Consider the following 19,276-nt stretch of genomic DNA (forward strand, 5'->3'; position numbering starts at 1 on the left):
ATGGAATCCAGATTTGTGGCAATTTTAATATGAATGTGTCTGAAAGTCAAGTTTTGCCCATAATTAAGAAAGATGAAGAATGTGATAGAGTAAGAATTTCTGTTCTAGAGAAGATACATGAGAATCTCCAGGTACCACAATCCAGAGCAGCAGCCCAAGTATAGGCCATTCTGAGAAATTTAACCAAATAAGTGCTTTCTACCTTCACAATGTCTAAGTGACAGCCATGCCTTCTGGGGGCCACCACCCCAGAGGAACCTTACAGGTACAAATGTCAGTCAGTAGGCAGACTTCATAAAAATGCCCATCACTTAGGGCCACGTTAGTGTTCTCTTCCAGACTCCTTTGTTGACATCAGTCCTTGATCCAAATGTTAAAATAAAATGTCCCAACACTCCTTGCTGCCCAAACCTCGGCCTACCATGATGGCTCAACACAGAGGACTGAAATTCTGCTCTGAACATCTACTCTGGTCTCTTTGGTTTCATGGTGCCTGCTCCTCTTCTAGGACTGCAGTTGGTCTGTCTCCTTTTCTAAAAGGCTGAATATTCTCTCCATACTCTCCAGCCCACAGCTATTATTTATAGCTAAAGTGATTCTATATTTATCATCTAAATCAGTACACACTTAAGACTGAAAAGGGCCAGCCTGGGGTGGCTCGGGCAGCCTGGGTGGCTCAGTGGTTTAGCGTTGCCTTCAGTCCAGGACATGATCCTGGAGTCCCCAGATGGAGTCCCATGTTGGGCTCCCTGCATGGAGTCTGCTTCTCTCTCTGTCTCTCTCATGAATAAATAAAACCAAAAAAAAAAAAAAAAAAAAGACCAAAAAGGAACACTATCAAGTATGTGGGAAACAGGAGGAAACCAAGATAGTTCTGTGTCCACCAGGATATATAACCCATATCTATCTACCACCAGCCTGGCTTGGGAATGAGTCTGGAATCCATATTTCCTGCTACATGTCTAGTAAGAGAGGCCACTTGACTCACTTTGGTACATGTTGTACCCTTTGCACACATGGTAGGAAGGGCCTGGTCACTCTCACTATGGGCTATTCCTATAGGTGAGTTTTCCTCAATTTGTGGGACATACCCCACTTTTAACTCATCTTTAACTTAAGACTTTACCTGTTATGAAACATACTGAGAGAATGTCCCCAGCAAAATGTGTTTAATTACCTTTATTTTGGGGGTGCCTTGTGATTGGCAAGGATCTCTATATCAGACATTTACTGAGTATCTATATGAGCAAGACATTTTAAAGAAGAGGGATATAAAGATAAACAAATAAGAAGAAAAGGAATTTAAATAACAATTACAGAGTTGTAAGGGCCATTGAAGAAATTTAGGTGAGGGGCATCTGCCTTTATAGAGGAGTTAAAATTGAAGATTCAGCTAAACCAACCATCAGCTGTATCTTTCATTCCCACCAGGAAATACACAGCACATTCATATTTAGAATAATTTTAGAAAAAACAAAAGGACCCATTACAAAGTCATGTGCAGGGAATAGGGAAACCACAAGGATATGCATGCAGGAAACTGGTGGTAGTGGCAATTGCCAATGCTGTATGCTACCCTAGGACAGAGTTTACTAAGATGTTGGTTTCTGCTGCAGCACAGTGAGCGGGCACTTAAGAGACCAGAAAATAAAATTTTCTACTCACAGGTCCAGAGAGGAAACCCTAGCAGGCCGTGTAGGACCAACAGGAAGTTGGGTGATGCAAAGGCTCAACTGGTGAGTTGAAGGGTCGTAGGTGGTCCCTGGGGATGGTAGCCTGGAGGAAACTTAAGTGTTTTGTTACCGACTGTACCATACTCCTGGAAGGTAAGAGCAGAACTTGGGAGTGGTCAAATGAAGTCAAGATGTGCACCTTATCAAAGCAAGGCAGTGAAATGGGAAGTTTGGTTTTTGTTTAACTTGTTAGAGGCCTACAAAATGGATGCCACAGAAGCACAAAGAATAACTAAAGAAGGTTATGATGCCATTACTAGATTGCAAAGAATGAGAGGAGAAAGCAGTATTACTATTAAATGTATATTGATTTGGAGCCCAGGAGAGAGACATGTCAGGTGGGCCCTCTCGAGAACAGCAGTGTCTGGAGCTGAAGATACTGAGCCATCTTCTCAGAGGGAAGCCAGAGGGATCATTCTTCTGACCTCTCTCTTCTCTCTCCCTCTGAACTCCTTCTGGGGTTCCCAGTTGGCTGACATAACAGGACACTGGAGGGCACAGGAGCCTGTTCGTATAGTCCATGCAGGTCAGCATCCACAGGGAAGAGAGTATAGTGTAGACAAGCAGAAAGCAGATTTGGGGATAAAGAGGCAAACAGAAGATACCTGCCTTACCAGTATTAAAGAATTGTCCTAATTACTACTGCTGCCTAACAAACCATCCCAAACTTACTAGAGTAATACAAAATCTCAGAATCTGAAATACAAAAACATTCCTAGCATCCTACAGGAGATGTAGTTGGAAATTCAAAAAGGTCATGGGGGCACAACTTGTCTCTGCTCCATGATACCTGGAACATGAGTTGAGAAGACATTGAGGGATGACTTGATATCTGGGGGATAGAATCATCTGTTCACTATCCACAAGTCTAGCAGTTTAGTTTGGTTACCGCCTGTCAATCAGAATACCTGTATGTTAGCATCTCCATGCAGTCTGGGCTCCTGCATAGCATGGTGGCTGAATTCCAAAAGCAAATGTCCCAAAGAAGAATCCGGTGGAAGTTGTGTGAACTTTCATAAATTAGCCTCAGATTTCACATTTCATCAGTTATACTATAGTCACAAGCTTGCCCAAATTCAAGGTGAGAGATCATAAAGCTCATGTCTCTATGGAAGGGACAAGACGGGATAGAATATGGCCATCATTGGAAAATGAAATATGTTATACTTGGTCAATAAAACTCTCTATCTGGGATGTCTGGATGGCTCAGTGGTTGAGTGTCTGTCTTTGGCTCAGGTCCTGATCCCGGGATCCAGGATTGAGGCTCCCTGCATGGAGCCTGCTTCTCCCTCTGCCTATGTCTCTGCCTCTCTCTCTCTTTCTGTCTCTTATGAGTAAATAAATAAAATCTTTAAAAAATGATTTAAAAAGAAAACTCTCTTACTTTTAATATCATCATTTATATGCCTTATATACTTTTAAAAATAAACACTGAATTAATATTAATATAATTTGATTTATTATATTCTTCAGACATTATTTATTTGGTTGTACCCCATGAAAACAAGCAATAAGGAACAAAGCCTTTTTTTGAGGATGGATGTGATTCTTTATAAGATTATATAGATATGATTTTTATATGTATAATACTATCAATTATAATTCCATATTAAATGATTAGTGTAATTTAATAAGTCTTGACTCTCCTTCCATAATTCTGATGTATTGAGCACCTCTAGAATAGTGTCATGTCTATTCAGATATTGAAAATATGATTATAGGCAATCATTAGTTATATACAGTAGGAATGTATTTTTGAGAAATTTTATGATAAATTGTATATTTTTTCTAAATGGTTGTGGTAAGGGAATAGAATTTTGTATTTATGCATGAAGTTCAAGATGAAACACACAATTATGTGGTGGTAAAATCTAATTCAAATATAGAGAATTTGCATCATAAGCTGGATATATTCTGTATCTCTCAAAGGAACCCATTACTTCTTCCATACGCTGTTCTATTTTGAAGGAAAAGGATTTGCCCTTGGAGTTTGGATTAAGTCTTGTTAAAAGGATGACTCAAAATATCAAAATACAGGCAAAGCAAACACTCTACATTGTCATATTGGACATCAATAAAGACAGTTCTCTTAAGGAGAACAACCCATGACCAAGGCTGAATGATAAGAAAAACCTGAAGAAAACTTTTAAACAAAGACATGTTGGGCAGTGGTATAGAATAAAAATAAGCTGATAAAGCAAGAGACATAAACAAATTTGATAGAGGATTTGGTTATATGATCAGGGAAAGGTAAATGCTTTCATGAGAAGAGATTCTTGCTATGCTTTTGTTGGAACTCTGCAAATAAGTAATTATTAAATATTACCATAAAAATCAAGAAAAAATAATCTGGATAAGCCTATATCTATTAAAAATTGAATCAATAATTAATAATCTTCCAAGTTGACTTAATAACTAACAATCTTCCAAAATAAAAAGCACCAGGCCTAGATGGGTTTGCTTGTGAATTCCTAAGAAATAAATTATACCAATTCTCTACAATCTCTTCTAGAAGACAGAAGCAGAGGAAATGTTACCTAATTCATTCTATGAGGCCAGTCTTACCTTAGTATCAAAGCCAGACAAAGACATTACAAGAAAATAAAACTACAGACCAGTATTTCTCAAAAACATAGATGTAAAAATCCTCAACAGAATAGTAGCAAATCGAGTCCAGTAACATATAAAAAGAATTATATACCATGACCAAGTGGCATTCGTCTCAGGTATGCAAGGCTGGTTCAACATGTGAAAATTAGTTAATGTAATCTATCACTTCAACATGCTAAAGAAGAAAAATCACATGATCATATCAGTAGATGCAAAAAAGCATTTAACAAAATCCAATACCTGTTCATGATAAAACTCTCAGCAAAATAGGAATAGAGGGGGAGCTTCCTCAACTTGGTAAAGAATACCTACAAAAAACCTAGAGGTAAAATTATACTTAATGATAAGGAAGTCAAAGCTTTCCTGTTAAAACTAGGAACAAGGCAAGGAGACCCCCTCATCACTGCTTTACAACATAGTATTAGGAGTCCTAGCAAATGTAATGGGATGGCAAAAGGAAATAAAAGGTACACAGATTGGGAAAGGAAAAATAAAACTGTCTTCACTTGCAAGTGACAAACTATCTATCTAGAAAATCCAAAAGAATCAACAAAAGAACTCCCGGAACTGATAAGCAATTACAGCAAGGTTGCAGTATGCAAAGTTAATGTAAAAGTCAATCAGTTTCCTATATACCAGCAATGAACAAGTGGAATTGGAATTAAAAATTCAATAGCATTTACATTAGTGTCCCTCAAAATGAAATACTTAAATATAAATCTAACAAAATATGTACAAGATCTTTATGAGGAAAACAATGAAACTCTGATGAGGCAAATTAAAGACAAAATAAATAATTAGAGAGACATTCCATGTTCATGCATGGGAAGACTCAATATTTTCAAAATGCCCATTCTTCCCAAAAAGGTCTATAGATTTAACGTGATCCCAATCAAAATCTTGGCAAGTTATTTTATGGATATCAACAAAATGATTATAAAGTTGCCAACACAAAATGGTAAGAGAAGAATACAGTCAGAGGACTGACGCTATCCAACTATAAGATTTACTAACAAGTCACAGTAATCAAGACAGTGTAGTAGTGACAAAAAGGATAAATAGAGCAGTCCAGAAACAGATCCACATAAATATTATCAAGTAATCTTCGACAAAGGAACAAAGCCAGGACAATTGAGAAAAAGAGTCTTTTCAACAAATGGTGCTGAACACCAGGAACATCCACATACAAAAAAAAAAGAAAGAAAGAAAGAAAGAAAGAAAGAAAGAAAGAAAGAAAGAAAGAGAGAGAGAGAGAGAGAGAGAGAGAGAGAAAGAAAGAAAGAAAGAAAGAAAGAAAGAAAGAAAGAAAGAAAGAAAGAAAGAAAGAATTTTATAGACATAAACTCTACAACTTTCACAAAATTTAACTCAAAGTGGGTCATAGACCCCAACGTAAAACACAAAATTATAAAACTCCTAGAAGATGACATAGGAGAAAATCTAAGTGGATCTTGGGTATGGTACTGACTATTTAGATCTAACACCAAAGGCATAATCCATAAAAGAAATAATTGATAAGCTAGACTTCATTAAAATGAAAAACTTCTACTTTGCAAAAGACACTATCAAGAGAATGAGAAAACAAGTCACTGACTAGGAGAAAACATCTGCAAAAAACCATATCTGATATGCAATATTATCCAAAATATGCAAATAACTATCAAAACTCAACAGTAAGAAAATAACCAATTAAAAAAATTAGCAAAAAAAAAAAATTAGCAAATACCTGAACAGACACCTCCAAATAAAGTATACACATCCCATATAAAATATGCAAAGATTCTCAACATCAAATGTCTTTAGAGATTTTCAACTAAAACAATGAGATACCACTACACATCTATTAGAGTGGCCAACATCCAAAACATTGACAACATCAAATACTGGCAACAATGTGGAGCAACAGGAATTTTTTGTTCATTGTCAATGGGAATATAAAATGGTACTGCCACTTTGGAAGACAATTTGGCAGTTTCTTACAAAACAAAACATACTCTTATGACCCAGCAATTGTACTACTTGGCATTTACCCTATTGGGTTGAATACCTATGCCTATACAAAAATCTGCCCAAGAATGTCTATGGTAGTTTTACTCATAATTGTCAAAACTTAGAAGCAACCAGGATATCCTTGAGTAGGTGAGTGAATAAATAAAATGGGGTATATCCAGGCAATGGAATATTATTCAGTGCTAAAAAAGAAATAAATTAACAAGCCTTGAAGAGACATGGAAGAACATTAAATCCATACTGCTTAGTAAAAGGCAATTTAAAGAGGCTACATATTGTATGATTCCAACTATATAAGGCAAAACCACAGAAATAGTAAAAATATCAGTGAATAACAGGAGTTAAGAAGAAGGGAGCAATAAATAGGTGGAGCGTGGTGGATTTTTTAGGGCAGGGAAATCATTCTATATGATATTATATGGTGGATACATGTTATACATTTACCAAAACCCACAGGATCTCCAACAGCAAGAGTGAATCCTAATATAGACTTTGGATAATAATGCTACAGCAATGTATGTTCATTGACTGTAACAAATGCTCCACCCTAGTGGGAGAATGTTGATAGTAGGACAAGCTGTGTATGAGTGGGGAAAGGAAATATGGAAACTCTACTTTCTGCTCAATTTTTCTGAAAATCTCAAACTTCTCTTAAAATAAATTTTGTTTTACAAATCAAGAAGCACATAGGGCAATATAGATAGTAATATGATCTTACTAGAATACTTATCCTATTCTGTGTGGAAGGGAAATTATGGTACCCTACTGAATGGGTACACCACTGTTACAATCTTAGAAATTGAAATGAAGACATCTGACCTCAGGGTTTTTTTAAAGATTTTATTTACTTATTCATGAGAGACGCAGAGAGAGGCAGAGAGAGAGGCAGAGACAGGAGAAACAGGCTCCATGCAAGGAGTCCGATACGGGACTCGATCCTGGAACTCCAGGATCATGCCATGAGTCAAAGGCAGATGCTCAACCATTGAGCCACCCAGGCATCCCTAACCTCAGGTTTTGATGGCAGTAGGGTATCCTAAACCCAGTGTATAAATCTATGAAGCTTTCTGTAACTATTTGACTTAGAGTTGGAGGAGGGGTGGATACATAGCTTAGGTAAAGCCAACTCCTCTGAAGCTTTATTTTCTAAGTGACATTTTCCAAGTATGCCAGAGAAACCCCATTCATTGGATTCTTCCTGTGTTACTGCTTGAATGATGGGGGCATCATTTGAAAGGAGCTCCGTCACAAAATGTAACACAATAAAACAATGCTTTCATAGTTGTATTATATTCCTCCTTAAACCCACAAGGGCCTGGCATAATTTAATCGGTAAATAAAGAAAATGCAGCCTAATATTGGGCATTTGAAACTCAATTTTCTGTTTCTTCTCTATGTATATTCCTGTCTTCCTACAGGAAAAAAGACCCTTGAAAGAAAAAGAACATAACTAGCAATTCTTACAAACAGTATTTTTAGTCTATGAAAAAAATAGTTTGGATTCATGTGTTGTCACTTAAGTCTTTGAAAAGATCATTTTAGAGCAAAGACATTTCATACACAGATATTATATTTTAAATATTTCTATAAAATCCAATGACACACATCAGTAATTTACAAGAAATGTATAGAAACAGATAGCACCACCAATATGATTGATACTAAGAAAGAATCTTGATTTGAAATTTGGCTCAGCGAGGCACACATTATTCTCCTTTTCAACTGGTACATTTAATAGCCCTATTGTCACTGGAAATTTGCTTCTTTTTTGAATAACTAGAGAATTAGCTTGAGTCTTTCAATCTGGATTCAGGAAGATGCTAATATATTCTTTTAAGCTCAGAAAGAATATATTTTCCTGGGGTCCAAATAATCAGGCTTCCCTTTTGCCAGCTATAATTTTATAAAGGTATTTTCCTCAAGCTAACTTTTCTTGACTGTGATTCCACATTCTTAGGAGTGACTCAAGCTACCTCTTACCCTCATTCTACCACAAAGAAAGAGGCACTCTAATGTGGGTTATAGGTATACAATTAAATACAAAGGGAGAAGGAATTAACATTGTTCACTTCTCCCCAAGTGGAATCCCTACCTTCATATAACTCTAGAATTGCCTCCTACATTTCTGGGCACCACCCTATCAGTTGTTCTGATTGGCCTAGTCTGGTCCGCCTGTGAAAAGTAGCCCCAAACTCTGAGAACCCTATCGTTATTTTGTCTTTATTTCTTTTTAAAAAATCATTCAGTCTCATTCAGTCTCATCAAAGCCTCTTCTGATTTCCTTCTCTTGTTCCCATATCAAAAGGCTCTGGTAAAAGATACATGTCTATATCACTTGATAATTTATGAGGTACCCTTACATATTATCTTCTGGCCAGGGGCCCAATATTTCCATTTATCTTTAGCAAAAGGAGGGCTCAGTTTCTGAGAGGCTATAAAGTTTATCTCAAGGTGATAGAAGAAATGAATTGCAGAGCCAGCCCTGGAGACCAGGCCCTCCAACCTCTTGTTCCTGGCTCTCAAACTGAGCATGCATTAGTATCACCAAAGGACTTGTAGGAACACAAATCTAGGGTGTGTGGATGGCTCAGTTGGTAGAGTATGTGACTCTTGATCTTGAGGTTGTTGAGTTCAAGCCCCATATTGGGCATAGAGTTCACTTAAAAAAACAAAAACAAACAAACGAAAAACATTTAAAAAACAAACACAGATCTCTAAGGGCCACAAACAGAGTTCTTGAGTCAGCAGTCTGGGATGGAGCTAAGTGTTTGGATTTCATACAAATTCCCAAGTGACTCTGATGCTGCTGGTCTGGGGACCACACTTTGAGAATCACTGCTCTATAATATAAGTGCACTGCAGTATAAGTGCACACCTGCCTTATATGCATGCCCCTCACTTCAGACCCAGAGAAATTCCATAAAATAAAAAGAAATGTGTAATAAAAAGAAAGGGGGAAAGAGAATCTTTAGGTTTGCTACCTCCCTTCTTCTAGTCCCTCACTAGAGAGTCCAGAGTTTGTCATCAATAATGTTGTATCATAGTGTCCTGAGAATTAAGTGGTCACAGCCCAAGGCTGTGGGAAGAGGAGAATGGATGGGCTCTGACAAAATGCATTTCCAGGATATGATCATTTTGGTCTTTTCTGCAGATTTCATCACATGCTGTTCTCTCAGCAGGCTTTTGGCATCTGGCCTCCACAGGAAACTCCAGCTTGACTCAAAGACTGAGGTAAGTATTTTTAGCAAGAACTATCCACCATTACTAAATGTGTTTGGTTTTGCTTTAGATTTAAACATGGACTAATTTAATAAAGGTACTGAAGCAAAAGGAAGAATAAACAGTTCTATTTGTTGTGGGGGAGTACTGTCTTATTAGAAGCCAGGGAACTTGGCCAGCTGAAATCCCAAACATTTTTCATTGTAAAAATAGTATGAGTTTAGCAAGTCACTTGAATTTAAATTCCAGAATAGCTAATAATAATGATGCTTACTGTGTGCCAGACATGGTTTAATATATAGCTACACAAATTAATTTCATTAATTTGAAACATTAATGAAACATGCTCAGCAAATTCTAAGAACCAGGTACTGTAAATGTCTTCAATTTGGAGATGAGGAAGAGGAGGTCAAAAGAAATCAAGTGACCTACCATAATCTAGATGGTTAAGAAGTGAAATCTGAACCCACATAAATTCTGGATTCTGTGCTTGGGCTCTGAACCACTATCTTTTCACTCAGTGGCCCATGCTTTCTGGCATGAATTCACAAGGAAAAAAAAAAAGGAATGATGATGGGTGCCTGGGTGGCTCAGTCAGTTAAATGTCTGCCTTAAACTCAGGTCATGATCCCAGGAAGCCCTGGAGCAGGCTTCCTGCTCAACAGGGAGTCTGCTTCTCTCTCTTTCTCTCCCTCTGCCCCTCCCCACCACTTGTTTTCTCTCTCTGTCTCTCAAATAAGCAAAACCTTTAAAATAAAATAAGAATGATGAGATTGAACTAGATTGAACCAAGGTTTGATGCTATACCAGGACTGTGCTGGCAAAATGCAGTAATTTCAGGGCACCCGGGTGGCAAGGTCTGCTAAGCATCTGACTCTTGGTTTCGGCTCAGGTTGTGATCTCAGGGTCCTGGGATAGAGCCCCATGTTGGGCTCTGCACTCAGTGCAGAGTCTGCTTGGGTTCTCTCTCCCTCTCCCTTTGTCCCTCTACCTCTTAAATCAATCTATCTATCATCTATCTATCTATCTATCTATCTATCTATCTATCTATCTGTCATCACCATCTATCAATCATCTATCTATCTATCTTTAAACACACACACATGCACACAATAACTTTCCATCTTGATTGCACTGACTTACACTTAGGAACCAAGAGTCTAGGTCCAAGTCAGGAAAGCTCAGACTTCGGATGTCCCCCCACCCTACTCTTAGTTTGTCTATGTAAACTGCCTTAACAGCAACAACCACAATTGACTAGTAATAGAGAAATAACACCAAATGAAATAACAGGACTCAGATTCAGAGACAATTAAGAAGAAAACAGTTCTGTTTCACCTGATGGGTCTTAGTTAGTGTGTCTGTCCGGTTTCAATCACCTCTTCTTTGAAAGAAAAGATAGTTAAGATGCCTGGTGTTTGTTACATAATGAGTCGTTTTGTGACAATAATTGATTTCTAGTAGAACATGATGTACCCTCACAGTGTTTTGCCTCATCTATCAAGGTTAGTTCCTTTACTTGCTTTCCTTTTCTTTTTTAATTGTCTAGAAAACTAAAGTTGGGAAAGAGGAGAGGGAAGCAGAAGGTGCCACCACTGAGTGTTACCTTTCACCTCCACCTCCTGTACTAGGTGACTGAACACCTGAGCCTGAGATGAAGTGACATTAGCCCAAGTTGTGGCCTCTCTGTTCATTTCAAACTGTTTTTAAAGATCCAAGTGTCAAATTTTTCCAACTAAGTCGCTCAGTTCTCACTTTAGTGTTGAGAAAACAACTTTAATTGGCATACCAATTTCCATTTACAAGGAATTTTACATATCATCCAGTTTGGTTCTTGTAATAATGCATGAGCTTATTCAGGTAGTTATTTTTATCCTCATTTTCCAAATACAGAAACTGACACTCAGAGAAACTCATTTTGAAAAGCTTATATTTATTAAGTGACAAAATTTAAGCTTGAACCTGAGCCTACAAACTATAAAATTTTAGTTCCTTTTATTTTTTTCACTATTACATACTATCTGAATGTATAAAACCTGATTGCATTTTTTCTTTTAATTGGCAGTTGAAGACATCCCATATTTTTTTAAAGGAATGATGTGTTTTTTTTCTTCTAAGCAGCTATTAATAATATTTGTAACAATAAAAATTCTATTTTGAAATTTGGAAAGCAATCTCAACATTTTTTTTAATTTTGAAAGGGATTTAAAAATTATAAAATATTTTTCAAATGTTACTATCAAACATTAATTTCTTGATGGGACTAATTTATCATTTTAAATATTTTATTTATTTATTTATTTGAGAGAGAGAGAGAGAGAGAGCATAGCATGTGTGCATGCAAGTTTGGGAGAGGGGCACAAGGTCAGGAAGAAGCAGACTCCCCACAGAGCAGGGAGCCTGACCCCTAGGGCTGACCTGAGCAGGGGTAGCTGCCTAACTAACTGAATCACCCAGGCACCTCTCCATTTTAAACACATAATCAAAAATAAAATATAAATGTCAAATGATAGTTTACAAAAAAAAAAGGAAACTCTTTCAAACGGCCAGTGTACCTTATCAGTGAACATTAAGGAAAGGCCAAAGACTCAGTGCTGATGACACAGATGCAGATGTGGCTAATTTCTTGGAATATATGGAAAAGTAAGACCTCTCAAATATATATACTAAAATCTTCCCAAGGAGTGGGGGGTGTCTGGGTGGCCTGGTTGGTAAAGCATCTGCCTTCAGCTGGAGCCTGTGATCCCAGGGTCCTGAGATCGCCACCCCCTTCCCCACTCTTTCTCTCTCTCTTTCTCTCTGCACTCTTTCTCTCAAATAAATAAAATAAATTAAAAAAAAATCTCCCCAAGGAAATAGGCAACATTGCCGTCCATGAGGAGTCAGCCCAAATATCAGATATAATAACACAATACAAAAAAAAGAGCAATGTTCTCTATTTCTATGGGGAAATATAAACTATTCATATTACAGTAAATGAAAGAAAAAATGTCTCAGGAAATATTACCAAAGTATCATGAGAAAGGTGAGAGGCATGGTGTGACAAACAAGAAAGAAAGGGGAAAAGGAGGAGGAGAAGGAAAGCCAGAGAAGAGAGGAAGCTTCGAAGGAAGGAAAGGAGAAAAAAGGAAGAATAAAAGGAGAGAGGAAGGAGGAAAGCTTTTAAAAGGCAGATTAAAAAAAAAAAAATCCAGTTTGGAAGCAAACAAAAGAAGCAAATTAAAAGGCAGAAAAACAGTCCCTGAAAGGGCTTTACATTATAGCAGAACTTAAAAGTGGAGTAAAATAAGCACCTGGATACTAAATAATGAAGCAATATAAAATTTAAGAAGTGTTATGGCTAAGAAAATAAGGGTTAAAAGGTCAGTGGAGAATTAATAAAGTTAGAAATAGTGAATAATAATGGTAATAATAGTTAACATTTAGATAGCAGTGGCTGTCAGGTACTGTTCTAAATACACACACACACACACACACACACTCAATCCTTAAGGGGACACACTATGTTACACCTAACCTGACACCATAAAAAAAAATTAATTTGACACAGAGCAGAGACTTACATGTGAAAGAAAAATCAAAGAAGCTTCCAGAGGAAAATATAGCAGACTCTCTTCCTAACTTTAGGGTACACAAAGATTTCTACACCAAAAAACTTAATGCAAAAAAATGACAAATTAGACTTGTGAAAGTTGAGAATTTCTGTTCACTGGGGTGCCTAGCTGACACAGTTGGTGAAAACATGCGACTCGATCTCGGGGTTGTGAAATCGAGTCCCATTTGGTCGTAGTTTACTTAAAAAAAAAAAAAGAATTTCTGTTCATCACATAGCGAAAAAAAGTAGGGCACAAAGTGGGGAAAGACCTTCACAACGCTGATTTTTCACTTGTGTGAAAAATATACAAAGAATGATAGAAATCAGGAAGACAGGGAAACCTGTTTTGAGAAATAGCAAAGGAGTTGAAGGGACACTTCATAAAAGAAGATCGGGGGACACCTGGGTGGCTCAGCGGTTTAGCACCTGCCTTCGGCCCAGGGCGTGATCCTGGAGACCCGGGATCGAGTCCCACGTCGGGCGCATCGGGCTCCCCGCATGGGGCCAGCTTCTGTCTCTGCCTCTCTCTCTCTCTCTCTGTCTCTGTGTGCGTCTCTCATGAGTAAATAAAATGTTTAAAAAATAGAAGAAGGGGGCATCCCTGAGTGGCTCAGCGGTTCAGCACCTGCCTTCGGCCCAGGGCGCGATCCTGGAGTCCCGGGATCGAGTCCCGCGACGGGCTCCCTGCATCCTGCATGGAGCCTGCTTCTCCCTCTGCCTGTGTCTCTGCCTCTCTCTCTCTCTCTATCATGAATGAATTAAAAAAAAAAAAAATAGAAGAAGATGGTGCGCGGGCGCCCCAGGGCGCCCCCCGTCTGGCTGCGCCTCCCCAGTGCCCGCCCGCAGCCCACCCCACCCAGGCACGCGCCTCCCGCCGGGCCGGCCCCGACCGCCCTCCACGTCTTTCCCAGTTGCAGCCTTGGGAACCCCCTGGGCCAACGCGGAGGCCCCAGCAGCCACCCGCCCCCCCTTTCTCTGGGCTGCTGCCTCCGCGGGGTTCCAGGGGCTCCGGGGCACGCGACCCCCCCCACCCCCGCAGCGGCTGAGCCACCCAGGCCCAGGCCGAGCAGAACCCGCGCCTCGGCCTCGGCGAGCTCCTGCGCGTGCTGAAGCCTCCTTCCCCCCACCGAAGCCGCTGCGGTCCTGGCGAAGAGCCTGAGCTGGGCCCCTGGGGTTCTGTCCCCAGGCCCCATCTCTGTGACTGCCGGAGAACCGCTTCCCAGGTGAGGACGGGAGATTCATCAAGATGAGAAGATGGAGACCACCTGCCTCGCCTCCTCGGGCTGGCGGCCCTGTGAAAGGCTCAGCCTCTGGCCTGAGAGCGCGCCCCGAGCCCAGCTGCCTTGGAGGGGCCCCTCTGGCGGGCCCCTGGTGCCAGGGCTTTTGCCTGAGCCTCGCTCTGCAGCTACTAGGCCGCTTTTTAATTGCTCTGGAGCCCTCGCCCAAGCTGGGAGGAAATGCAGACAATAAAGCTTTTTGCAACAAGAAAGGGGAAAGAAGAAAAGAAAAAAGAAAAAAAAAAAAAAGGAAAGGAAAGGAAAGGAAAGGAAAGGAAAGGAAAGGAAAGGAGAAAGAAGAAAAGAAAGAAAGAAAGAGAAAGAAAGAAAGAAAGAAAGAAAGAAAGAAAGAAAGAAAAGAAAGAAAGAAAGAAAGAAAGAAAGAAAGAAAGAGAAAGAAAGAAAGAGAAAGAAAGAAAGAGAAGAAAGAAAGAGAAAGAAAGAAAGAGAAGAAAGAAAGAGAAGAAAGAAAGAGAAGAAAGAAAGAAAGAAAGAGAAAGAGAAGAAAGAAAGAAAGAAAGAGAAAGAAAGAAAGAAAGAAAGAAAGAGAAAGAAAGAAAGAGAAGAAAGAAAGAGAAAGAAAGAAAGAGAAAGAAAGAAAGAGAAGAAAGAAAGAGAAGAAAGAAAGAGAAAGAAAGAAAGAAAGAAAGAAAGAAAGAAAGAAAAGAAAGGAAGAAAGAGAAAGGAAGGAAGAGAAAGGAAAGAAGAAAGAAAGAAAGGAAGAAAGAAAGAAAGAAAGAAAGAAAGAAAGAAAGAAAGAAAGAAAGAAAGAAAGAAAGAAAGAAAGAAGAAAGAAAGAAAGAAGAAGAAAGAAAGAAAGAAAAAGAAGGAAAGAAAGGAGAAAGTCAAATGACCAACAAGTATATATAAAGATGCTCAATGTCACCAGCCATCAGAGAAATGCAAAATAAAACCTCAGTGACTCTATATCCGCATAAAAATGTCTAAAGTGTTCAGGGCTTCTGTAACTTAGTACTGGAGAGCATGTTGAACAACCAGGACACTCTGTATGGCTTGCAGGGAGATGGAAAATCTCCATAAAGACAAATGTAAGGTTCCACTTCAAGTCAAAAATGGCTGTTTGAAAGGTAACTTATTCAACACTGGAAATCTTGTTACATACGCTGTTTGAAAGCCTATAAACTTATTTTTTTGTTTTTAATTGATTTATATTTCACATACACTGAAGAAATTTGGATTATAAAAGAATTCTGAGCTGGAGGTGTCTTTCTTTTGTAATATGAGTAAGCTACCTTGTATTTGTTTTCTAATTAAGTATAACAGTGTATAATTGACATGTCAACATAATCATTAAGACAGCACAAATATAAAGAAAATAGTTAATAATTTCATTCAATCTCCTCCCTTTCACATTTCCATTCCCTTGAAGTATTGTGTATAAAGAGCCCAATATTTATCTTCCTACGTTCTTTTCCAAACTCAAATACAAGAATTTATAAAAATAACAGATGTTTGTTTTCTAAAAAATGGAATGATACTGTATACATGTTTCTTAAACCTGTTTTACTCACTGAATAATATACATCATAAATAACCATGGAGGTCAACACATACAGAACTCTCTTTGGAGTAAAATCTTCCATCTTCTAGATGCTGGGAATTTCTGCCAGTGACAGCAATCTCTCCTGGGCACTACTTTGGCATCAGAGAACTGCCTCACTCAAGGTAATGCTTCCTCCTGGTGACTGCCTGCAGCCAATGATTGACTGATGTGGGAATACAAGGGCCAAACTTTCTCACCTGGGGATAATTCTGAACAGCTTTCTCAGCTCCAGAGCACCCTCATAGCATTGGCTAAGGCCTCAGTGGAAACCTTTGTGGGTCAGCTTGTCTTTCTGCCCAGTCTTACCTTTTCCCACCTCCGAAGTAGGGTATCTCCTGAGACCTCTCACCAAAAACCTTCTTCATGCAACTCCCCCTCCCAGAGTCTGTTTCAACCTGACCTATGTGAGGGAGATGGGGAAATAAGTAAGTAAGACTGTAGAGAGATATTATATAGATTTTTATGATTTTAGTGCAACATAAATTTGGGCAATGATTCTCAAATTGTGGTGCTTTGAACCAGCAGTGCCAGCATCACTTGGAACTTGTTAGAAATGCAAATTCTTAGGGCCCGCCCCAGAATATTAAGTCAGTAACTCTTGTGGAAGGGGGTAGCTAAGGCATCTGTAGTTTAACATCTCTTCTAGGTGGTTCTGATGTCACTCATGTTTGAAAACCACGGGCATAAGGAATAAGATAAATTCAACACTCAATACCTAACATTGAAAACAAGAGGACGTGTGTCATTGATGGCAGAAATGGTTATAGAGCAAGAAGTATAAAACTGAGCATTTAGCCCTCATTCTCCTATTTCTGGGCTACTATAAAGATTATATATTTATTGTGGAATCAGTTACTGAAGCATGTTAGAGGTGTACATATGTGGACATGAGGCTGCAGAGATAGTAATTTCTTTTCCATGAGACCAAGTGGCTTGGAATCGAGCAAAACCAGCCATCGGAGAGCCCTGTGATTACTCTTGATGATTAAATCCTTCTCTTTTTTTAAATATATATTTTATTTTTTTAAAGTATCTCCATGGCCAATGTAGGGCTTGTACTCTAGACTTTGAAATCAAGAATCACATGTTGTACCAACTGAGCCAGCCACGCACCCCTAAATTCCACTTCTTGAACCTACAGTGAACTAGATGGAAGCCCCACTGATTAATTTCTATTAAGAACTACCATGGCTGTCATAACCTGTCCAGGTTAAATATCTCTTATGGCACAGTGAGTCCTCAGCGATGGACTCAAGAGGAGAAAGGAGTAAACTGGATAAGGAAAGAGCTTAATGTAGGTTGAGGGCTGACTTCCAAGGAGGGTGTCTGTCAATTCAAATTATAGCATTGAAAACAGTAGACATATTTAAATCTAGTAATCACTAACCAAGAAGCTAGACCTCTGTTTAATGGATTGATGTCACAAAAATCATCCCCACCAGGGCACCTGGGTGGCTCAGTGGTTGAGCATCTGCCTTTGGCTCAGGTTGTACTTCTGGAGTTCTGGGGTGGAGTCCTGCATCAGGCTCCCCATGGGGAGCCTGCTTCTCTCTCTACCTATGTCTTTGTCTCTCTCTCTCTGTGTCTCCAATAAATAAATAAATAAATAAATAAATAAATAAATAAATAAATAAAATCTTTTTAAAAAATCACCCCCACTTAGAGGATGAGTGACCACATTTGGTATCCAATGGAGAGTAAATACGTTTTTAAATATATTTTTAAAAAATTCTGTATTAAAGCAGAAACATAGAAGACTCAAGGGCAGGAGTCCTAAATTCTAAACTGACGATTAGGAAATGCATCATAATTGAAGGAGAATTTCACCATGCTTGAAGACATGATCTGAGGGCCAGTAAAATCTATTTTTAGCATTGGCTAAATGAGAGCTAATGCCGTGTAACAGTAAAGTACATTATCAGTGGCATGTGACTATTTCAAACTTTGGGTTGCAACGCTCAGTTAAATCATCTGTGTCTGCAGGTCAGCTGATCCAGGCTGAGTTTGGTTGGCCCACTCTCTCTCTATATATATATGTATACATATATACATATATATATAAAAGATTTTTTAAAAATTTTATTTATTTATAGAGACACACACAGAGAGAGAGAGAGAGGCAGAGACACAGGCAGAGGGAAAAGCAGGCTCCATGCAGGGAGCCCGATGCAGGACTCAGTCCCCGTTCTCCAGGATCACACCCCAGGCTGCAAGCGGCACTAAACCACTGCACCACCGGGGCTGCCCAGTTAGCCCATTCTAGAATGATGTCTCATTCTAGAGCTCAGACTGAGGGGGGAGCAGCCACACAGGAAAAGCTCTTTTCATGGCAATGAGAGGCACAAAAGTGCTTGACTAAGTACTGAAGCACATTTCTGTTTACCACCCCGGCTCCAAATCTCCACCTGGCCAAACCAAGTTACATGGTTGAGCCCACAGTCAGAGTTTAGGGAAGAAGACTCTTCCCATGGTGATAGGAAAAACAGGAAAAGTATGTGCCATCAGGCCTGATTACCAAAAGGGATTAAATATTGGGGCCAATAATTCAATCTCCAACTTAAGTTACCTTAAGCAAGAAACAGAAACTGTTTTCTCATCAGCAAATGGCAATAACAGTAGCAAATCCCCAATGCTAAGAGGGACTAATAAATTGCTGGATAATCATAACTGATAGACAAAAAGGAAAAAGAGGGGCACCTGGGTAGCTCAGTGGTTGAGCATCTGCCTTCAGCTCAGGTCATGATCCCAGGGTCCTGGGATTGAGTCTTGCATTGGGCTTCCGGCAGGGAGACTGCTTCTCCCTCTGCCTATGTCTCTGCCTCTCTCTCTGTATCTCTCATGAATGAATAAATTAATTCATTAAAAAAAAGAAAATTGTCATTTGCTTATTACCAGGTATTTATTCCAGCCACTGTGATATGTCCTAGAGAGAGCTACTTATAGAGAACTACTACTACAGAGAGCTACTATAAGTTTAGAGTCTGATAAGGGGGAACCAAGATACAAAAATATAAAACAATGTATGTACAGTTTGTGAAAATTCATAAATCTGTATACTAGTGATACGTACATTTCTGATATAACTCAATAAAAAGTTTTGAAAATACCAAGTGTAACAGGTGAAGTGATAGGGATAAGTAGTAGGTATAGTGATAACATGAAAGACAGAGTCCAACTCTGTTTATGTCCTGGAAGACCTCCCAGTGGAAAAGATGCATGAGCAGGAGTTTGAAAAGAAAAAGCAGAAAAGAGTAGAGGTCCAAGTGGT

General features: G+C 38.9%; 1 long non-coding RNA gene across 4 annotated transcripts in view; it reads right to left on the minus strand.

Annotated features, from left to right (window-relative positions):
- Nucleotides 1–19,276, minus strand: part of LOC140614463 (uncharacterized) — a 94,101-nt gene that overhangs the window by 34,934 nt on the left and 39,891 nt on the right. For all 4 annotated transcript variants that reach the window (XR_012015312.1, XR_012015311.1, XR_012015310.1 and 1 more), the window contains one exon: nucleotides 16,315–16,408. This is a non-coding gene — a long non-coding RNA (uncharacterized lncRNA). The remainder of the gene's footprint in view (nucleotides 1–16,314; nucleotides 16,409–19,276) is intronic.

Source organism: Canis lupus, chromosome 22, assembly GCF_048164855.1.
Source record: "Canis lupus baileyi chromosome 22, mCanLup2.hap1, whole genome shotgun sequence".
NCBI lineage: Eukaryota > Metazoa > Chordata > Mammalia > Carnivora > Canidae > Canis > Canis lupus.